This window comes from Macaca thibetana, chromosome 16 (genome assembly GCF_024542745.1).
Source record: "Macaca thibetana thibetana isolate TM-01 chromosome 16, ASM2454274v1, whole genome shotgun sequence".
Lineage (NCBI taxonomy): Eukaryota > Metazoa > Chordata > Mammalia > Primates > Cercopithecidae > Macaca > Macaca thibetana.
The window spans coordinates 64,287,668-64,309,696 of record NC_065593.1 but is presented as its reverse complement, the minus strand read 5'-3'; the positions used below and the strand labels follow the sequence as shown (position 1 = coordinate 64,309,696).

General features: G+C 47.7%; 2 protein-coding genes across 6 annotated transcripts in view; one reads left to right on the top strand and one right to left on the bottom strand.

Annotated features, from left to right (window-relative positions):
- The window catches only part of TMEM94 (transmembrane protein 94), an 87,946-nt gene that overhangs the window by 24,820 nt on the left and 41,097 nt on the right, over positions 1-22,029 (top strand). For 3 of the 5 annotated variants that reach the window (XM_050764167.1, XM_050764166.1, XM_050764161.1), the window contains exon 1: positions 17,051-17,633. The exons of 1 other annotated variant lie outside the window; for it this stretch is intronic. The gene's annotated coding sequence lies outside the window, so the exon portion shown is untranslated. Of the gene's footprint in view, positions 1-5,236; positions 5,317-17,050; positions 17,634-22,029 lie in introns of those variants that run through there. One more of the 5 variants, XM_050764162.1, reaches the window with a different exon arrangement.
- Positions 1-22,029, bottom strand: part of GGA3 (golgi associated, gamma adaptin ear containing, ARF binding protein 3) — a 271,030-nt gene that overhangs the window by 210,746 nt on the left and 38,255 nt on the right. The window lies entirely within an intron of this gene.

Here is a 22,029-nt window from a genome sequence, read left to right as displayed (position 1 = left end):
AAGTGGTAAAAAAGGAATAGTGACAACTTGGACATCTGACACCACCAACCTGGCAAGGGACTGTCAAAAGCTAAGCAGTGGCCGGGTGTGGTGGCTCCCACCTGTAATCCCAGCACTTTGTGAGGCTAAGGTGGGCGGATCACCTGAGATCAGGAGTTGGAGACCAGCCTGGCCAAAATGGTGAAACCCCGTCTCTACTAAAAATACAAAATTAGCCAGGCATGGTGGTGGGCGCCTGTAGTCCCAGCTACTCGGGAGGCTGAGGCAGGAGAATCTCTTGAACCCAGGAGGTGGAGGTTGCAGTGAGCCGAGATAGCACCACTGCATTCCAGCCTGGACAACAGAGCAAGACTCTGTCTCAAAAAACAAACAAACAAAAGCTACTAAACCTCTACATTAAAAAAATTATTTTTTATTATTATTATTATTTTTGAGACAGGTTCGCTCTTTTTGCCTAGGCTGGAGTACAATAGCACGATCTCAGCTGACTGCGATGTCCGCCTCTCAGGTTCAAGTGATTCTGCTGCCTCAGCCTCCCAAAGTGCATAAGCCACCGCATCCGGCCTAAAAAAATATTTTAGTAGAGACAGGGTTTCACCATGTTGGCCAGGCTGGTCTTGAACTCCTGACCTCAGGTGATCCACAGGTGTGAGCCACCGCACCTGGCCTGACCAATTGTTTTGAATAGGAATATTATATTCCCAGATAGTGACAGCACCGCCAGATACCAACCAGCCACACTGCAAATTCCTGCCCTTGATCAGAAAGGATCCTGGGCAAAAAGTTGCAGGTGAATTGATACAAACACATCACTCCCCTTACACAAGGAGGAGCAACCATATGGGGAAATGACCTTCCATAAGGAAGTGCAAAGGCAACAGTTATTCCTCTGGGGGCATCTTCCTTCTCAGGGGCAACTCATCACCTCTCAGATTTGTGTGTACTCAGAAGTGATCAGGCCACTGGGTCAGGCAGGTGCTAACTGTGCTAACCAGGAATCTTAAGACTGATGCACGAGGCTGGGCACAAGGGCTCATGCCTGTAATCCCAGCACTTCGGGAGGCTAAGGAGGGCGTATTGCTTGAGGCCAGGAGTTTGAGACCAGTCTGGGCAATGTGGTGAAACCCCATCTCTTACAAAAACTAAAAGAAGAGTTAGTTGAGTGTGGCGGCTTGCACCTGTAATCCCAACTACTTGGGAGGCTGAGGTAGGAGGAGCACCTGAGCCTGGACGGTTAAGGCTGCAGTGAGCCATAATTGTGCCACTGCACTCTAGCCTGGGCAACAGAGCAAGACTTTGTCTCTAAATAAATAAATAATAAAACATTAAAAAATTAGCCGGGCGTGGTGGCACCTCCCTGTAGTCCCAGTTACTGGGGAGGCTGAGGTGGGAGGATTGCTTGAGCCCAGGAGCTGGAGGCTGCTGTGGAGTCACAATTGTGTCACTACACTCCAGCCTGAGTGACAGAGCCAAAACCCTGTCTCAAAAACAAAACAATACTATGTCAGGCATGGTGGTTCATGCCTGTGATCCCAGCACTTTGGGAGGCCGAGGCAGGCAAATCACCTGAGGTCAGGAGTTCAAGACCAGCCTAGCCAACATGGTGAAACCCTGTCTCTACTAAAAATACAAAAATTAGCTGGGTATGATGGTGGGCACCTGTAATCCCAGCTACTCGAGAGGCTGAGACTGGCAAATCGCCTGAGGTTAGGAGTTGGAGAGCAGGATGGCCAACATGGCGAAACCCCGTCTCCACCTTAAAAATACAAACATTAGCCAGGCGTTGTGGCACATGCCTGTAATCCCAGCCGCTCGGGAGGCTGAGGCAGGAGAATCTCTTGAACCTGGGAGGCGGAGGTTGCAGTGAGCAGAGATTGTGCCGTTGCACTCCAGCCTGGGCAACAGAATGAGACTGCCTCTCAATAAAATAAATAAATAAATAAATAAATAAATAAATAAATAAATAAATACTGATGTATGAACTAAATGGATGATGAATTCCCTCACTAGAGGAGGAGGTATAGCAAAGCAGTGAAGAACCCAGCTCTGTACCCACATGACCCATCAGTGGCACTCCTGGGCATCTATCCAAGAGAATGGAAAATACATGTCCACACAAAAGCTCTTACATGAATGTTCATAGCAGCATTACTCATAATAGCCAAAAAGAAAAAACAAAAGGAAACAATCTAAATGTTCATCAACTAACTGATGAATGGGAAAACAAGTGTGGTATATCCATATACTAGAATAGTGTTCAGCCCTAAAGAGGAATGGAATACTGATACATGTTACAACATGGATGAACCTTGAAAACATCATGCTAAGTGACAGAAGCCAGGTGCAAAAGTCCACATAGTATATGATTCAATTTACATGAAATGTCCTAAATAGAAAAATCCATGGCTGGGCATGGTATCTCATGCCTGTAATCCCAGCGCTTTGGGAGGCCGAGGTAGGCGAATCACCTGAGGTAAGGAGTTCGAGACCAGCCTCGCCAACATGGCGAAACCTTGTCTCTACTAAATACAAAAAATTAGCCAGGCTTGGTGGCAGGTGCCTGTAATCCCAGCTACTTGGGAGGCTGAGGCAGGAGGATTGCTTGAACCTGGGAGGCAGAGGTTGCAGTGAGCTGAGATCGCGCCATTGCACTCCAGCATGGACAAGAAGAGAGAAACTCCATCTCGAAAAGTAAATAAATAAATAGAAACATCCACAAAGACAGAAAGTAGACTAGTGATGGCCTGGGCTAGGGGAGGCAGTGACGGGAAATAGAAATGACTGCTTAGGGGCGCAGGGTTTCTTTTTTGAGGTGATACAAACATTCTAAAATTGGTTGTGGTGATGGTTGCCTAACTTTGTGAATATACTAAGTCTCATTGACTGGTATACTTTATTTTATTTTATTTGAGACAAGGAGTGCAGTGGCGCAACCTTGGCTCACTGCAACCTCTGCCTCCCGGGCTCAAGCGATCCTCCCACCTCAGCCTCCTGAGAGCTGGGACTTCAGGCGTGTACCACCATGCCTGGCTAGTTTTTTTGTATTTTTGGTAGAGACGGGGTTTTGCCATGTTGCTCGGGCTGGTCTCAAACCCTTGAGTTCATGCAATCTACCCACGTTGGCCTACTGAAGCGCTAGGATTACAAGTGTGAGCCACTGCACCTGGCCAGACGGGCACACTTTAAATGGATGAGTTGTATGGTATGTGGATTGTATTTCAACAAAGCTGTTTAACCCTTTTCCCGTTTGCCTAGAGAATACTTGGTGATGTTTGCGGCTGTAGTGTTTACCCTGAGACAATGTTACAATGAAATATCTCACTTTTATTATTATTTTCATATCACTCTAGTATATTGACATTAGAAACAAAAGCCATCGTTCTATTTACAGCATTCTGGTTTTAGTAGTGGTATTTCCTTTACAAAATATAGTAATACTCGATCGCTGAAAATGTCAAATCCTAGAAAACAGCATTCCTACAAGTGATGTTAACATGTTCTCAAACAGTTGTTGGCCAAAGATTCATTTGATGGATTTGATTTTTCTGAAATAGATGATTCGGATGATTCAGACAGTTCTGATGCTAGTTCTGTTTAGAAATAAATCCAAGAACAGTTTTTATATTTTATTTTCACATTGAAAATCAATCAGATGGCTGGGCACGGTGGCTCACTCTTGTAATCCCAGCACTTTGGGAGGCCGAGGCAGGCGGATCACAAGTTCAGGAGTTTGAGACCAGCCTGGCCAACATAGTGAAACTCTGTCTCTATTAAAAATACAAAAATCAGCTGGGCGTGGTGGTGGGTGCCTGTAATCCCAGCTACTCGGGAGGCTGAGGCAGGAGAATCACTTGAACCTGGGAGGTGGAGGTTGCAGTGAGCTGAGATTGCGCCGCTGCACTCCAGCCTGGGCGACAGAGCTAGACTCCATCTCAAAAAAAAAAAAAAAAAAAAAAAAAAAAAAAAAAAATTCAGATTTCCTTCAGCCTCAAAGATCATGTTTATGTAAAATTAAATGAGCGCTGGCGGCGAGCTGCACTTTTTTCTACTAAACGGGAAAAGGGTTAAAAAAAAAAAAGATTCTGGGCCGGGCGCGGTGGCTCAAGCCTGTAATCCCAGCACTTTGGGAGGCCGAGACGGGCGGATCACGAGGTCAGGAGATCAAGACCATCCTGGCTAACCCGGTGAAACCCCATCTCTACTAAAAAATACAAAAAACTAGCCCGGTGAGGTGGCGGGTGCCTGTAGTCCCAGCTACTCGGGAGGCTGAGGCAGGAGAATGGCGTAAACCCGGGAGGCAGAGCTTGCAGTGAGCTAAGATCCGGCCACTGCACTCCAGCCTGGGCGACAGAGCCAGACTCAGTCTCAAAAAAAAAAAAAAAAAAAAAAAGATTCTGGGCTGGGCGCGGTGGCTCAAGCCTGTAATCCCAGCACTTTGGGAGGCCAAGACGGGCGGATCACGAGCTCAGGAGATCGAGACCATCCTGGCTAACCCGGTGAAACCCCATCTCTACTAAAAAATACAAAAACAAAAAAAACTAGCTGGGCGAGGTGGCGGGCGCCTGTAGTCCCAGCTACTCGGGAGGCTGAGGCAGGAGAATGGCATAAATCCGGGAGGCGGAGCTTGCAGTGAGCTGAGATCCAGCCACTGCACTCCAGCCTGGGTGACAGAGCGAGACTCCGTCTCAAAAAAAAAAAAGAAAAAGATTCTGGCCTCAGTTTTTTAATCTCTGAAATGGAGATGATAGTTGTTATGTAAAGCACTCAGAACAGTGTGTAGTACATAGTAAGCCGTACATAAGGGTTAAGTATTACTGATATTATGTTTACTGATATGTGTCTCCTAGGACACCCCTTAGCTGGTTTTAAGGCACTCAAGAAGCTGAGTCAAAAGAATGCTTAGAAAGCATGAAGTCAGAAGTACGTGGATGTCCTTGTGGGATACTGCATTAGACCTTGGAAAGCCCTTCATTTGCTTATCCATCAGTTATATGAATATGTGCCAGGCACTGCTCTCAGTGCTGGGAAAACAACAATGACTAAAATAGACACAATTTCCTGCTGGTATGAAGCTTTTATCTTAGTAGAGGAAGACTGGAAATGAACAAATAAACAAACAAAAAATTGGAGCAGGCAGGGATCAGTATTCTGAAAAAACAAAAAGTTAGTATGATGGAAACCGGGGAGCACATTAGGTTGAGAGTCGAGGAAGTCCCCTCAGAGAAGGGGACATTCTGGTCCTGAAAACCTCTTGGGGAAGGGCATTCTGGCTGTGGGAATAGCTGCTGCAAAGGTCCTGAAGCAGGAACACACCAGGTATGTGGCAGGAAAAGAGAGAAGGCCAGTGTGGCTAGAATGTGTTGAGCTTGGAGGCAAGGAGTGGTGGGAAGTAAGGATGAAAACATAGGAAGGGCCTGCAGGTCATATGTGACAGCTGATTCCACGAGGGCCTCCGGTGATCCCTGCCTTATTTTAATTATTTGTTTATTTGTTTTTTGAAGACAGAATCTCACTTTGTCACCCAGGCTGGAGTGCAGTGGAGTGATCTCGGCTCACTGCAACTTCTGCCTCCCGGGTTCAAGCAATTCTTCTGCCTCAGCTTCCCAAGTAGCTGGGAATACAGGTGCGCGCCACTACCGCCCAGCTAATTTTTGTATTTTTAGTAGAGATGGTGTTTCACTATGTTGGCCAGGCTGGTCTCGATCTCCTGATCTCAAATGATCCACCCGTCTCGGCCTCCCAAAGTGCTGGGATTACAGGCATGAGCCACCATGCCCAGCCAATCCCTGCCTCTTGGTGTTAACTCCCTGCGTGGTCCCTCCACATTGAACAGGGCTGTCCTGTGTCCAATAGGATATTAGAGAAATGATGGGGTGTGGCCAGGTGCGGTGGCTTACGCCTGTAATCCCAGCACTTTGGGAGGCGGAGGTGGGCGGATCACGAGGTCAGGAGATCAAGACCATCCTGGCCAACACGGTGAAACCCCATCTCTACTAAAAATACAAAAAAATTAGCTGGGTGTGTTGGCGGGCGCCTGTAGTCCCAGCTACTTGGGAGGCTGAGGCAGAAGAATGGCGTGAACCCAGGAGGCGGAGCTCGCAGCTGTAGTCCCAGCTATTCAGGAGGCTGAGGCAGGAGAATGGCGTGAACCCAGGAGGCGCAGCTTGCAGTGAGCCGAGACTGCGTCACTGCACTTCAGTCTGGGTGACAGAGCGAGACTCTGTTTCAAAAAAAAAAAAAAAAAAAAAAAAAAAGAGATAATGGGGTGTGACTTCCAGGGATAGATCCTAGGAGACATTGAGGCCTCCTCCTTGTTCTTGCTTGGATCATTTGCTCTGGAGGAAGCCGGAAGCCATGTCCTGAGGACAAACAGCCCAGTGGAGAGTCCACGTGGTGGGGAACTGAGCCCTCCTGTCAACACCCAGCATTAACTTTTCATGTGAGTGAGGCACCTTGGGTGTCCTAGCCCCAGCTAAGCCTTCCGATGACTGAGCTGAGATCTTGACTTTAACCTCATGACCCCAGAGCCAGGCCATCGGAGCTGCTCCCAGATTCCTGACCTACAGAAACGGTCTGAAATAATAGATGTATAATTTTTTTTTTAAACTCTCTCTCTTTAAATTTTTTTTTCCCTTTGCTTTTCCTGTAAGTCAGGAAACAAAGATACGTGTTGTTTTTTGTTTTTGTTTTTGTTTTAGACAGGATCTCACTCTGTTACCCAGGCTGGAATGCAGTGGCGCAATGTAGGTTCACTGTAACTTCCACCTCCCAGCCCAAACAATCCTCCAACTTCAACCTCCCAAGTAGCTGGGACTACAGGCATGTGCCACCACGCCCAGCTAATTTTTGTATTTTTTTTAGAGATGAGGTTTCATCATGTTTGCCAGGGTGGTCTGGAACTCCTGACCTCAGATAATCCACCCGCCTCAGCCTCCCAAAGTGCTGGGATTACAGGCATGAACCATCGTGCCTGGCCCAGATTTGTATTGTTTAGAGCACCAAATTCCCGGTCAGTTTATTATGCAGTAATAGACTACCAGTATACCACAGTGACGTGGGATTTTAGTCGAAGTATGATGGAATGCCATTTAAGGAGTTCATGCAGGGGAAGGTCATGACCTGACTTCTGGTGTGGAAAGACCTTCTGGCTACGAGGTGGAATCTGGATAATAGGGAGCTAGAGAAGAAGCAGGGGTCTAGTTAGGAGCTATTTTTTTTTTTAGATGGAGTCTTGGTCTGTCGCCCAGGCTGGAGTGCAATGGCACGATCTTGGCTCACTGCAACCTCCACCTCCTGGGTTCAAGTGATTCTCCTGCCTCAGCCTCCCGAGTAGCTGGGATTACAGGCGCCCACCACCATGCCTGGCTAATTTTTGGATTTTTAGTAGAGACGGGGTTTCACCATCTCAGCCAGGCTGGTCTTGAACTCCTGACCTCATGATCCACCTGCCTTGGCCTACCAAAGTGCTGGGATTACAGGCATGAGCCACTGTGCCCAGACTTTGTGGTTGTTTTTGTTTCAGTTTGTTTGTTTGTTTTGAGACAGAGTCTCGCTCTGTCGCCAGGCTGAAGTGCAGTGGCATGATCTCGGCTCACTGCAACCTCCGCCTCCTGGGTTCAAGCAATTCTCCTGCCTCAGCCTCCCGCGTAGCTGAGACTACAGTCACGTGCCACAATGCCCAGCTAATTTTTGTATTTTTAGTAGAGATGGGGTTTCACCATGTTGGCCAGGATGGTCTCGATCTCTTGACCTTGTGATCCCCCTGCTTTGGCTTCCCAAAATGCTGGGATTACAGGTGTGAGCCACCACACCTGGCGTTAGGAGCGATTAAACTAGTACAGCAGGTGTTGATGATGGCCTGGACCCAGGTCGTAGAGTTGGAAATGACAGAAGTGGATATATTAGAGTTGTAATTGGAGTTAGAACCCATAGAACTTGCTGACAGATGAATATGGTAAAGGAGGCATATTGTATATGGTAAAGGAGGGAAGAAATCAAACATGCCAGGTTTTGACTGAAGCAACTAGGTATTCAGCAGTGCCATTTCCTGCCAAGGGGAGGCAGCTGGGATTACAGGTACCCTCCACCACACCCGGCTGTTTTTTATTTTAAAGACAGGGTCTTACTCTGTTGTCCAGGCTGGAGTGTATTGAAGCTGTCATAGCTCACTGAGGCCTCCAACTCCTGCCCTCAAGCAATCTTCCTGCCTCAGCCTCTCAGAAGAAAGTATTTCTAAGACAGAGAAGGGTGGGCCAAAAATAGCTGTAACTGTTTCAGGAAGCATGTTTTGTTACCCTACAAGGCCCTGACCATTCAGTGACAAAGAGTGCTTCTCTGCACAATGGTTGACTGCCTCTTGAATACTCTCCATCCTGTTCCAAATAATGTGTCTCCCTCTGTAGATGACCCAGTGTTCTATTGGACTGGGAGGAACCCAGCTACCTCCTCCCATTGGTGTACCTCCCAGATTGAACCAACTCAGTTTTAGAGAACCCCAGAGGCAACTATGTAAATATGGTTTAGATACAGCAGGGGGCTTCTTTGGCCCTTATAGATCTAGACACTGTTACTTAAACCCTGTTTGAAAGACTTCTTTGAGGCTGGGTGCAGTGGTGCACACTTGTAAGCCCAGCACTTTCGCAGGACAAGGTGGGTGGAACACTTGAGGTCAGGAGTTCGAGACCAGCCTGACCAACATGGTGAAACCCTACCTTTACTAAAAATACAAAAATTAGCCAGGCATGGTGGCAGGTGCCTGTAATCCCCACTATTCAAGAGGCTGAGGCAGCAGAATTGCTTGAACCTGGGAAACAGAGGTTGCAGTGAGCCGAGATCGCACCATTGCACTCCAGCCTGGGCAACAGAGCGAGACTGTCTCAGAAAAAAAAAAAAGAAGAAGAAGACTTCTTTGCAGGATCATATGTTCTCACGGTTGCTTCTGGTTCCCATGAACTGGTTTACTTCAGGGACTCTCCCACCATCCCACGGGTGTAGTTCCTTATCCAAGAGCACAGACTGAGATGTGAAACATATCCTTGCCGCTTGTCACCAAACCAACCACTCACACAAGGTTTCTATATATGTAGAGATCTCTGTAGAACAGTTGGGAAGATGCAGGGATTTACATCGTAGAAATATGAGCAGCTTTCAATTCAGTGTCAGTGTTTTTTCTCCAAAAGTCCTCTGCCATTTCCACAGTTCAGGATCCAGCTTCCTTACACTCAGCCTTCCTCTCTGCTCTCTCCTCTTTTTCTCTTCCAATTCTAATTTTTTGGTTCATTTTTAAAATGCATGTTGGGTATGGTGGCTCACGCCTGTAATCCCAGCACTTTGGGAGGTTGAGGCGGGCGGATCACTTGAGGTCAGGAGTTTTAGACCAGCCTGGCTAACACAGCAAAACCCTGTCTCAACTAAAAATATAAAAATTAGCCAGGCGTGGTGGTGCACACCTGTGATCCCAGCTACTTGGGAGACTGAGGTGGGAGGATTGCTTGAACCAGGAAGAGGTTCCAGTGAGCCTAGATTGCACCACTACATTCCAGCCTGAGGAACAGAGTGAGACTCCATTTCAAAAAAAAAAAAAAAAAAAAAAAGCAGCTGGCTCTCACACCTGTAATCCCAGCACTTTGGGAAGCTGAGGTGGGTGGATCACCTGAGGTCAGGAGATTGAGACCAGCCTGGGCAACATAGTGAAACCCCATCTCTACTAAAAATACAAAAAAGTAGCTGGGATTGCTGGTGGGCGCCTGTAATCCCAGCTACTAGGGAGCCTGAGGCAGGAGAATCGCTTGAACCCGGGAGGTGGAGGTTGCAGGGAGCTGAAATTGTGCCATTGCACTCCAGCCTGGGCAACAAGAGTGAAACTCCGTCTCAAAAAAAGAAAACAAAACAAAAACAAAAAACAAAAGCACTCCTCATTCTTCTCCCCACACCCCAGCCCCTGGCAACCATTTATGGCCGGGCACAGAGGCTCTTGCCTTTAATGCCAGCACTTTGGGAGGCCAAGGTCGGCAGATCACCTGAGGTCAGGAGTTCGAGACCAGCCTGTCCAACATGGTGAAACACTGTCTCTACTAAAAGTACAAAAATTAGCCACGTGTGGTAGCACGTGCCTGTAATCCCAGCTACCCGGTGGACTGAGGCAAGAGAAACTCTGGAACCCAGGAGGCGGAGGCTGCAGTGAGCTGAGATCATGCCACTGTACTCCAGCCTGGGTGACAGAGTGAGACTCCATCTCAAAAAATAAATAAATAAAAATAAACAGGCCAGTTGTGGTAGCTCACACCTGTAATCCCAGCACTTTGGGAAGCTGAGGGCAGTGGATCATTTGAGGTCAGGAGTTCAAGACCAGCCTGGCCAACATAGTGAAACCCTGTCTCTACTAAAAATACAAAAATTAGCTGGGCATGGTGGCAGGCACCTGTAGTTCCAGCTACTCGGGAAGTTGAGGCAGGAGAATCACTTGAACCAGGAAGGCAGAGGTTGCCGTGAGTTGGGATCACACCACTGCACTCCAACCTGGATGACAAAGCGAGACTCCATCTCAAAAATAAAATAGGCCGGGTGCGGTGGCTCACGCCTGTAATCCCAGCACTTTGGGAGGCCGAGATGGGCGGATCATGAGGTCAGGAGATCGAGACCATCCTGGCTAACATGGTGAAACCCCGTCTCTACTAAAAATACAGAAAAAATTAGCCGGGCACGGTGGCGGGTGCCTGTAGTCCCAGCTACATAGGAGGCTGAGGCAGGAGAATGGCGTGAACCGGGAAGGCAGAGCTTGCAGTGAGTGGAGATCGCGCCACTGCACTCCAGCCTGGGCGACAGAGCGAGACTCCGTCTCAAAAAATAAATAAATAAAATAAAATAAAAAATAAATAAATAAATGCAGAGCATTTGGGCTCATTCTCTTACTGCTTTGATGCAGGCTGACCTGGGCTCTGGGTCTCATCTTTTCTTAAAACATTTACCAGTGATTTTCCTAAACAAAGACAGTTTCCTCCCCAGGAGGAATTTTGGTGTCACCATTAGGATACAAATGTACCTGTCAACAATCCCTCTGATAATCTGAGAGAAACTAAAAAGTAGTAAGGCACTATCCATGCTCTCAAAGAGCTTAAAATTTAGTGAATGTAGTGATATTTACACCTCAAATGCTAAGAAACAGTGCAAAAATAGTCCAGAATGCCAGGCAGAGATGACTGGGACTGGTATTTGGGAAATAAAGTGCCAGATAAGGTTCCTGGGGTGGGAGTAGGGCTGGATATCTCGTCAGCTAGTGCCTGGACCACCACGGCTGGCTCCGTGTCCCTGCTGGCTCCTGTCTCTCTCTCTCTCTTTTTTTTTTTTTTTTTTTGAGACACAGTCTTGCTCTCTTGACCAGGCTGGAGTGCAGTGTTGTGCTCTCAAATCACTGCAACCTCTGCTTCCCAGGTAAAAGCGATTCTCCTGCTTCAGCCTCCCGAATAGCTGGGATTACAGACGTGTGCCACCACGCCTGGCTAATTTATATGTTTAGTAGAGACGGGGTTTTACCATGTTGGCCAGGCTGGTCTTGACCTCCTGACCTCAGGTGATCTGCCCACCCCAGCCTCCCAAAGTGCTGGGATTACAGGCATCAGCCACTGTGCCCGGCCCTTATTGTTCTTTTCTTTTCTTTCTTTTGAGACAATCTTCCTGTGTCACCCAGGCTGGAGTACAGTGACATGAACACAGCTGACTCTAGCCTTGACCTCCTGGGCTCAACGGATCCTCCCGTGTACTATAGCTGGGGCCACAGGCGTGCGTCGCCATGCCTGGCTAATTAAAAAAATTTTTTTTTTGTAGAGACAAGGTCTCACTTTGTTGTCCAGGATGGTCTCCAACGCCTGGCCTCAAGCAATCCTCCTGCCTTGGCCTCCCAAAGTGCTGGGATTAAACAGACGTGAGCTACCACACCTGGCCCAAAAATGCTATTTCTAGTTTATCTTCTACAAACTCATCTTCCTCTTAAGCTTGACTGTCTCATTTCTCTGCTTAAAAATGTTGGAGGAGGAAATGTTCTCCTCCAGCATTTATCTTCTGGTGATTCATAACTTCCCTGGCTCCTTAGAAAATAGTCACAATCTCTTCTAGCTTTATCTTCTGCTGCAGTCCCTCTGACCATACCCCAAACTATCCACGCACAACAGGTAATGAAGATTAGTCTCAGTTTCCACTAATGTGCAGTGAAATACAGCTTCTGCTCTGGAAGTTAAGATGGCTGCTTTGCAGCACATGGAAGACCTTGGTGTCTGTGAGTATAGACTAAGCCTACTGATTTCATTATTCCTGGAAAGCAAACAAAAAGAGGCTTCCAGTACAGGGAATATCAAAGATCAGTAAGATGATACATGCATGATGCTAAACTTATGGCTAGGCAACCTCTGCTCTATTGCTTTTTTTTTGAGACAGAGTCTCACTTACTCTGTCGCCCAGGCTGGAGTGCAATGGCATGATCTTGGCTTACTGCAACCTCCACCTCCGGGTTCAAGTGATTCTCCTGCCTCAGCCTCCCAAGTAGCTAGGATTTCAGGTGCACACCACCACGCTTGGCTAATTTTTGTATTTTTTTGTGGAGATGGGGTTTCATCATGTTGGCCAGGCTGGTCTCGAACTCCTGACATCAAGTTATCTGCTCACCACGGCTTCCCAAAGTGCTGGGATTACAGGTGTGAGCCACTGCTCCACTGACATTTTGAACCGGATGATTCTTTGTTGTGGGTGGTACTGTAAGTTGCAGGATATTTAGCAACATTCCTGGCCTCTACACATTAGATGCCAGTAGCAGCCCTCTCCCAACCCCGTAGTGACAACCAAAAATGTCTCCAGACATTGCCAAATGTTCCTAGGAGGCAAAACCATCCCCCGACTGACAGTCTGTGTAGGCTCACACCTAGAATCCTAGCACTATATATATACATATTTTTGAGACAGAGTCTTGCTCTGTCGCCAGGCTGGAGTGCAGTGGCATGATCTCGGCTCGCTGCAGTCTCTGCCTCCTCGGTTCAAGCGATTCCTCTGCCTCAGCCTCCCGAGTAGCTGGGATTACAGGCGCCCAAGACTATGCCCGGCTAGCTTTTGGTATTTTAGTAGAGACGGGGTTTCACCATGTTGGCCAGGCTGGTCAATCTCCTAGCCTCATGATCCACCTGCCTCAGCCTCCCAAAGTGCTGGGATTACAGGCGTGAGCCACCACACCTGGCTGAATCCTAGCACTTTGGGAGGCGGAGGCAAGAGGACTGCTTGAGTCCAGGAGGTTGAGACCATCCTGGGCAACACAGTGAGACCCTATCTCTAAAAAAAAAAAAAAAAAAAAAAAATTAGAAAGAGAATCTATGTGTGTGTGCGTGTGTATACATATACTTTTTTTTTTTTTTTTTTTTTTTTTTTTTTTTTTTGAGATGGCATCTTGCTCTATCGCCCAGGCCGGAGTGCAGTGGTGCGATTCAGGCTCACTGCAACCTCTGCCTCCCGGGTTCAAGCAATTCTCCTGCCTCAACCTCCCAAGTAGCTGGGATTACAGGTACCCAGCTGCATGCCTGGCTAATTTGGTATTTTAGTAGAGACGAGGTTTTGCCAGGCTGGTCTTGACCTCCTGACCTCATGTGACCTGTCTGCCTTGGCCTTCCAAAGTGCTGGGATTACAGGCATGGGCCACCTCACCCAGCTACATACATTTTAAAAATCGAGATATAACTTAAATACACTAAAACCTACAGATTTTAAGTATATAGTTGAATAAGTTTTGATAAATATATAAACCTACATAACTCTCACCCTAATCAAGATATGGGGCATTTCCTTCATCTCCTAAAAGTTCCCTTCTGCCCTTTTGCAGTCCGTCCTTGCCTATCCCCCAGATTCCCATCTTAGGAGTTGATATGAATGGAATTGCAGGGTACATAACCTGTTGTATCTGGCTTCTTCCCTTCCTCATGCCATTTGTGTGATTCTTTCAGATTGGGATGTGTATCAGTGACCTCATTTATGTATGTATGTATGTATGTATGTATGTATGTATTTTGAGAGATGGATTCTTGCTCTGTCACCCAGGCTGGAGTGCAGTGGCACGATCTTGGCTCTCTGCCTCTGGGTTCAAGCAATTCTCCTGCCTCAGCCTCCTGAGTAGCTGGGATTACTGGCACTCGCCACCACGCCCAGCTAACTTTTGTATTTTTTGTAAAGACAGGGTTTCACCATGTTGGCCAGGCTGGTCTTGAACTCCTAACCTCATGATCCGCCCACCTCGGCCTCCCAAAGTGCTGAGATTAGAGGAGTTAGCCACCGCATCCGGCCTCATTCACTTATGTGTGTGGCTAAGTAGTATTCCCTTGTTCAGATCCACCACCATTTGTGTACCTGTTCACCAGCTGATGGCTATTCAATTTGTTTCCCATTTGGGGTGCTTATGAACAATGTCTTTGGGTGGCCATTTCTTGTTACCCAGAGATCTAACTTTTGCAGACTGTGAATGCAGTGTGGGAATGGGACCGTGGTGTGGCCAGTGCTGATGTTGTGTCGTAAAGTTGTGCCATCTATTTCTGGACCACTCTTGTTTTTTTGTTTTGTTTTGGGTTTTTTTTTTTTTTTTTTGAGACAGAGTCTCGCTCTGTTGCCCAGGCTGGAGTGCAGTGGCGTGATCTCGGTTCACTGCAAGCTCCACCTCCTAGGTTTACGCCATTCTCCTGCCTCAGCCTCCCGAGTAGCTGGGACTACAAGTGCCCACCACCACACCCAGCCAATTTTGTTTTTGTATTTTTAGTAGAGACAGGGTTTCACCATGTTAGCCAGGATAGTCTTGATCTCCTGACCTCATGATCCACCCACCTTGGCCTCCCAAAGTGCTGGGATTACAGGCGTGAGCCACTGCGCCCGGCCTTTTTTGTTTTTTTGAGGCAGGTCTCACTCTGTTGCCCAGGCTGGAGTGCAGTGGCGCAGTCACAGCTCACTGCAGGCTCAACTTCCTGGGCTCAAATGATCCTTCCACGTCAGTCTCCTGGGTAGCTGGCACCACAGGTGTGCACCATGCCTGGCTAATTATTTTTATTTTTAAATTTTTTGTAGAAATGGAGGCTCCTTGTGTTGACCTGGCTGGTCTCAAACTCCTGGGCTCAAGTGACTCTCCCACCTTGGCCTCCCAAAGTGTTGGTATTACAAGCTTGGCCCAGACCACTCTTCAGGGGGACAAAGACGTGTCAGAATGGTCTTACTGGGAGTATTTACGACAATTTTCTTCAGCGGGACCTCATGGTTGAATCAGAGGGCCCAAGAGGAGCCCCTTGTCAGTGAGACATCACTACTGCGCGATGCAAGTATTAAAGGAGCAGCTTCTCCTAAAAATATCACTCACAACTTAGAGGCAAGAGGCTCTTGCCGATGGAGCAAGCCAATCGTGGGAACTGTCTGCTCAAGAATTGACAGCTCAGATAATTTCACCAGGCCTCACATCGCAAGTATCCTCAGTCTCAACCTCGAATGCCAGCCTCTGTCTTCCTCCACTGCTATCTCCCTCCAAACCTTTCCCCTGTGTTATGCGAAGCCCATTATTTCTTTTTTATTACTTTTTTCTCTTTTGAACTTTTTTTAATAGAGAAGGCATCTCGCTACGTTCTCCAGGCAGGTCTTCTAGGCTCAAGCCATCTGCCCACCTCTGCTTCCCGAAGTGCTGGAATTACAGGCATGCAGGCATGAGCCACCGCACCCAGCTCCCTTCTTTTTTTTTTTTTGAGATGGAGTCTCGCTTTGTCACCCAGACTGGAGTGCAGTGGAGCTGTCTTGGCTCACTACAACCTCTGCATCCCAGGTTCGAGCGATTTTCCCACCTCAGCCTCCTGAGTAGCTGGGATTACAGGTGCCCGCCACCATGCCCAGCTAATTTTTGTAGTTTTGTAGAGACAGGGTTTCACCATGTTGGCCAGGCTAGTCTTGAACCCCTGACCTCAGGTGATGTACCCGCCTCAGCCTCCCAAAGGGCTGGGCTTACAGATATGAGCCACTGCGCCCAGTCTCCTCCTGTTACTTTTAAACAAATGACTAGGTTGAAAAGGTGGCTGCCAGGCAGGATGGCCCATATCTGTAATCCCAGCATTTCAGGAGGCTGAGGTGGGTGGATCACCAGGTCAGGAGATCGAGACCAGCCTGACCAACATGGTGAAATCCCATCTCTACTAAAAATACAAAAATTAGCGGGGCATGGTGGCACACGCCTGTAATCCCAGCTACTCGGGAGGCTGAGGCGAGAGAATCGCTTGAACCCTGGAGGTGAAGGTTGCAGTGCGCCAAGATTGAGCCATTGCACTCCAGCCTAGGTGACAAGAGCGAAACTCTGTCTCAAAAAAAAAAAAAAAGAAAAAAGAAAAAAGAAAAAAAGAAAGAACTTTCAAAGCAAAGCATAGGGAACCATGTGACGAAGGAGCAGAGGTGGAAAGTTCTCTGACATGTTTAAAGAATGCTGGTGAATCTATGTGGCTGCAGGAATAGTTTAGCCTGCGGGAGTTCGATCTGGAAATGTATGTCTGAGTCAATTTATGAAGGGCTTTGAACATCAGGGAAAAAGATTTGGACCTATTTGCAAAGATGAACTATAGGTTTTTGTGTGTAGGGTAGTGACATGATTCCAACGGCGTTTTAGGCAACAGCTAAACTGGGTCATACAAGATTAGATGCCAAAATGCCATTTTCTTGTCCAGCTGAGAAAGGAATTTTAATTACGTAATTAAATTCATGAATGTGGGAAGGGGTTCTTACTTCACAGGGCCAACCTCAGCTCCTTCCCAATTTTATAAATAAGTTTTGTTTGTGTTTTTGTTTTTTTAAACAAGCCTTCCAGACTTAGATCTCTGGGAAAAGAGAAGTAAATACTGACACAGGCTTGTTTTGTTTTCCCAAGAGGGGTCTACCAGGCGATTTCTCTAATTACCTAGAAAAAAAAAATTAACTTGTTTTTCCCTTAGATTTCAGCCGAGCTGGAAGGGGGAGGGAGAATTGCAGTATTGCCTTAGATTTTCTAGCTTCGGTTTGGACGTAATATTCGTCCTGAGGGAGTCCCTCCAAGGCCTCTCGGAGCAGGGAGCCTCCAGGCATTTGTTCCCAGCAACAAGGAGGGAGCTTAGAAGAATTTAAGAGAGGCGGGGAGCTCTGTAAAGGGCTTATTTTAAAAAGAAAGGGAAAAAGGCGGTGGGGGGGCGTGCCGCCTATCTTTTTAGAATAATTCCGTAGGAAAACGAATTGAAGCTAAAGCCGTGCCCTCTGGTCAGGGCTTCTGGACTAGAAAGTGCCTGAGCATTACGCCCAGGAAAGGACAGTTGCTTTTCACTCTCCCGGTCGCATCACTCGGCACCTAATTCCGCCAGGCTCTCAGAGGGGCGGTTGCAGCTACAGCCTGGCACGCCGCGTAGCCAATAAGAAGCCAAAATTCACCCCCATTCTCAAATTCTGACCAATCGGTGGCCTGAACTTTAGCTCTCTGCCAGGCGCCTCTGTTGTTCGGAACGGAGGCAAGCCCCCTTAGAGTTGCCAGTAACGGACATGGCTGCGGCCCCCGGAGGAGGGGACGTGAAGTGAGGGGGCTGGGAGGGGAGAGGACGCGGGCGAGCAAGACCGGCCCCGTGGCCCCGGTAAGTACGAGAAGGCCCGTGGCCCGAAAGCGGGGAACAAGGGGGCGTGGGGCTCGGCCTTGCGCGTCCTTTGGATTCTTGGTCAAGGAAAGGGGAGTCTGGGGTCTGCACCCAGAGAACGGCCTCAGGGGATGCCTCCTGAGGGGGAGTCCAGGGACTGGCTCTGGTCTCCAGCTCTTGACCATTGCCTTCCCCCGAGTCTTCAGACTCTTGCTCTCGGCCCTGGATTGGTCCATTGTGGGGTCTCTCGCCAGAAATAAAGCCTCTCGCCAACAAAGAATCCCTGCCCCAGGTCTGTCGTGCCTGGGCCTTGGCCCAGAGGGCTCCCAGCGCCGACGCCCTGAGTATTTATTTGGAGGCCCCTGGAAGTCCTCATACCCCGACCCAAATAAAGACCGTTGTGCCGCCTGCGCGCGCTCTCCGCAGCCGCCCGGGGTCCTCGCGCGGCCATCCCCAGCTGGATGGAGCCGGCCGAGGGGCTCCTGGCAGCCCTCCCTGATCTTGCAGTTTGGAGCGTGCTTTCTTTTCCTTCCGCCTTTCCAGAAGCGTTTTCAGGCTCCTCAGAAGCAACCATAGGCTACCATCCATGGCATCGGATAAAGTGATTCCTGTGCAATGCCCCGGTTCCTGTGCCGCACACCCCTGGAGCCCAGGTCTCCCGGTTCCTAGCATGCCACGATGCGGCCCCTGCCCGCTGCCCAGCGCCAGATGCAAGCAAAGCCCGGCTCTTTCATTGGTGTGTCACCGCGGGCTGCACTTTGGCATTGCCTTGGTCACGTGCTGCTACATCCCACCCTCTCTCCTGAGTTTTTCGGTGGCTCTTGAGGGAAAAAAGGAGGGAGCTCGTTATGGAATCTGTTTTCCTTCTGGTGTGTGGGTGTGTGCATTGGAGAGAAGGATCGTTTTCTCATGATTTATCCAAGACGCTAAGCTTTAGTGACATAGTTGTTATTCCACAGGTAACCTTGGAAGATGGAAGCAGGGAGGGGGCAGTTTTAACATTTTCATTTTGCAGATGTGGAGATTGTTCAGAGAGGCAAGGCCAGGGTCACCTAGAGCCAAACTAGAATCCGAAAGTCCAGGGGTGTTGAGTTCTTTATCCGCCAGAGCCAGTTGTTTCCTAGGTGTGACCTGAGGAAATCAAGTTCCCTGACTCCCCTGAGCCTCTTGCAGGGTGGCTCTGGGCATTAAAAGTCGGATCCTCCTATGCTTCCTGGCAATTACTAGGGTCTTCATGCCTGGTTTGCATTCATTAATTTTAAGAAGCCAGCAGGTAGTTCTCTGGCGAACTACTCGTATTAATATTTATTGTTGTCTCTGTCTATATTGGGGGCATAAATTATTTCAGTGATTCTCAGGGCAGCGAGAGGCAGAGTAGGAGGAAGGTGTGCCTCTTCCTTGTTTTTTGGGAACCATTATAGTGTCATTAGAGATGTTATTCACAGGAACGCGTTGCATACAGGAACAGCGTGGAGGCAGAAAAAGATTGAGAGCCACTGAGGAGAGAAGAAATGGCACTGTGGTATCTCTTTATAGTACTTTTGGCAAAAGAAGAGCTGATCTTGGTATTCTAAAGAGGTGGTTAAAAGAAAATGTTAGATCCTGAGGCAGAAGTAAAATAATACAAATAAATAAAAAAATTTAAAACAATGGCATTAGTAAGGTTCAAAAGAGTCAAAATAATGCCTGTAATCCCAGCACTTTGGGAGGCTGATGTGGGAGGATTGCTTGAGCCCAGGAGTTTGAGATCAACCTGGGCAACACAGTGACACGAAAACCAAAAAATTAGCTGGGCATGGTGGCACATACCTGTGTTCCCAGCTCCTTGGGAGGTGGAGGCCAGAGGATTGCTTGAGTCCAGGTCAAGGCTGCAGTGAGCCATGATCATGCCACTGCACTCACTCCAGCCTGGGCAACAGAGCAAGACTCTGTCTCCAAAAAAAAAAAAAGAGTCATGGAATCAGAAAGTTTGCAAATCACTGTAAAGATCAGAGCACATTAAAATTTAGACTATGGTAACCCTAGAACAGGAGACAGCACGTTCAGATAAAATCCTCAAAACATTGCAAGTCTTAGCTGCTATGTTAGCTCTAACTTCCTTGCTCACTGGTTCTTTGTCAAAACTGCAAACAGGAAAACTGGTGGATACTGTGGAGTAGTACATTGACCAGGGAGGTGAAGTACAATCCATCCTCTTCATCATCAGCCCCCAAATAATGAGAGTTAACTGCCCTTGAACCGCCAGACCACCACGCCCCTTGTTTGTGGTGACTTGACATCAGATGAGACTGGGAGAGCTAGGCCTGGACAGTGAAATGGAAGAGAACAGAAACCCCTTGACATTTCTATTTTGAGAAGTTGCTAGGGAGTGCCAGCTGCTAGTGCTGAGAACCAGCCTTTTGGAAACCTTAACTCCTGTAGAAACTAATGAGAAATGAAGGTTGTGATCGTCTAGTTCATCCCTGCTGCTCTCTCCCTAAGTTGGGCTTGAGAAACAGTTTCTACAGGAGAGGGAGGAGTCCTAATGTAAATACTACCTACACCCAAGGCTTTATGTATTTAGCTTAATCTCATGAATCAAGTTGAACTCTTACTATAGCAGTCCGAGCCTGAACGCCACAAAGCCTTTAAGTCCATTCCTGGTGTTCAAGTGAGAAGCTTCTGGGTCAGGCTTGGCACCAGTTGGTAAATATGTGTCAATATTTCTTATCTTACTATTGTGTTAGTGTTGTTTTTACGATGGTGCCTTTCTTTACCAAAATGATAGGATTTAAAAATATTGTTTAAAGGCCGTTTCCAGGCAGGCCTGGATTTGTTTATAGCAGCACAGGTGAACTAGAGGGTAGGCCATGGCTGAAACAGGAATGCTTTTCTTCCAAGCAGACCCGCCAGCCAGAATGTGTGGTTTGGTGATCAGGGGTTTGTGTAATAATAAGCTTTGCCTGTGGCTGCTGAGATGGTAGTAAACAGGATGGGTCACATGGCATGACAAGTAGTTTAAGGGCCAGATTTAGACACTGATGGCCTGCGTAAGGAAGAGCAAACCACACACTGCTTGCTTTGGGTTTCTCTAGCTCCGAAGGCCAGAAGTGATGGGAGAGGGGTGAGGGGTGTCAGAGAGAAAAACCTTGAAAGGCTTAGAGTGGTATTTGAGGAACCAGAAATTTTAGTGTACTATGATTAAATGAACCCAATTTTCATAACTTCAGGGGCTTCTTAAAAAGGAGGTTCATGGTACCAGTCTTGCTTGGTAGGGAGGTGAACAGAAAAATACTGGGAAACACTTTACAAAGATATATGCTGGAGAAAGACTCAAAGGTGTATTCAAAGAGTGTAAACCTTCATTACGTTGGCATGAAAGCCAAGTGGGGCATATTGCTTAGCTATAAGGCAGAGCTTATTGCAAAATCAGAATCAGGAGTTGCTGATTTTTCTTTTCTTTTTTTTTTTTGAGACAGAACTTGCTCTGTAGCCCATGTTGGAGTGCAGTGGTGTGATTATGGCTTACTGCAGCCTTGATCTCCAGACCTCAGGTGATCCTTCCACCTTAGTCTCCTGAGTAGCTGGGACCACAGGCATATTCTACCACACCTGGCTAATTTTTGTATTTTTTTTTTTTTTTTTTTGAGACGAAGTCTTGTTCTGTCGCCCAGGCTGGAGTGCAGTGGCATGATCTCGGCTCACTACAAGCTCTGCCACCTCCCAGGTTCACACCATTCTCCTGCCTCAGCCTCCCAAGAAGCTGGGACTACAGGCGCCCGCCACCACGCCCAGCTAATTTTTTTGTATTTTTAGTAGAGATGGGGTTTCACCGTGTTCTCCAGGATGGTCTCAATCTCCTGACCTCGTGATGCACCCGCCTCGGCCTCCCAAAGTGCTGGGATTACAGGTGTGAGCCACCGCGCCCGGCCAATTTTTGTATTTTTTATAGAGACGGGTTCTTGCCCTGTTGCCCAGGCTGGTCTCAAACTCCTGTGCTCAAGGGATCTGCCTGCCTCGGCCTCCCAAAGTGCTGGAGTTACAGGCATGAGCCACCGTGTCCTGCCAGAAGTTGCTGAATTTTTAAAATTATGGAAAAAAATACACAGTATAATATTTTCGATTATAACCACTTCTGCGACATTAAGTACGTTTGCATTGTTGTGCAACCCTCATCACCATCCTTTTCCAGAACGTTCTTACTTTCCCAAACTGAAACTCTGTCCCCGTTAAACATTTAACTCCCCATTTCCCCCTGCTCCCACCCCCTGGCAACTGTCTTTCTACTTTCTGTCTCTGTGATTTGACTATTTTAGAAACCTCATATAAGAGGAATCATACAACATTTGTCCTTTTGCGATTGGCTTTTGTTTTGTTTTGTTTTGAGACAGAGTTTTGCTCTATCCTAGTCTGGAGT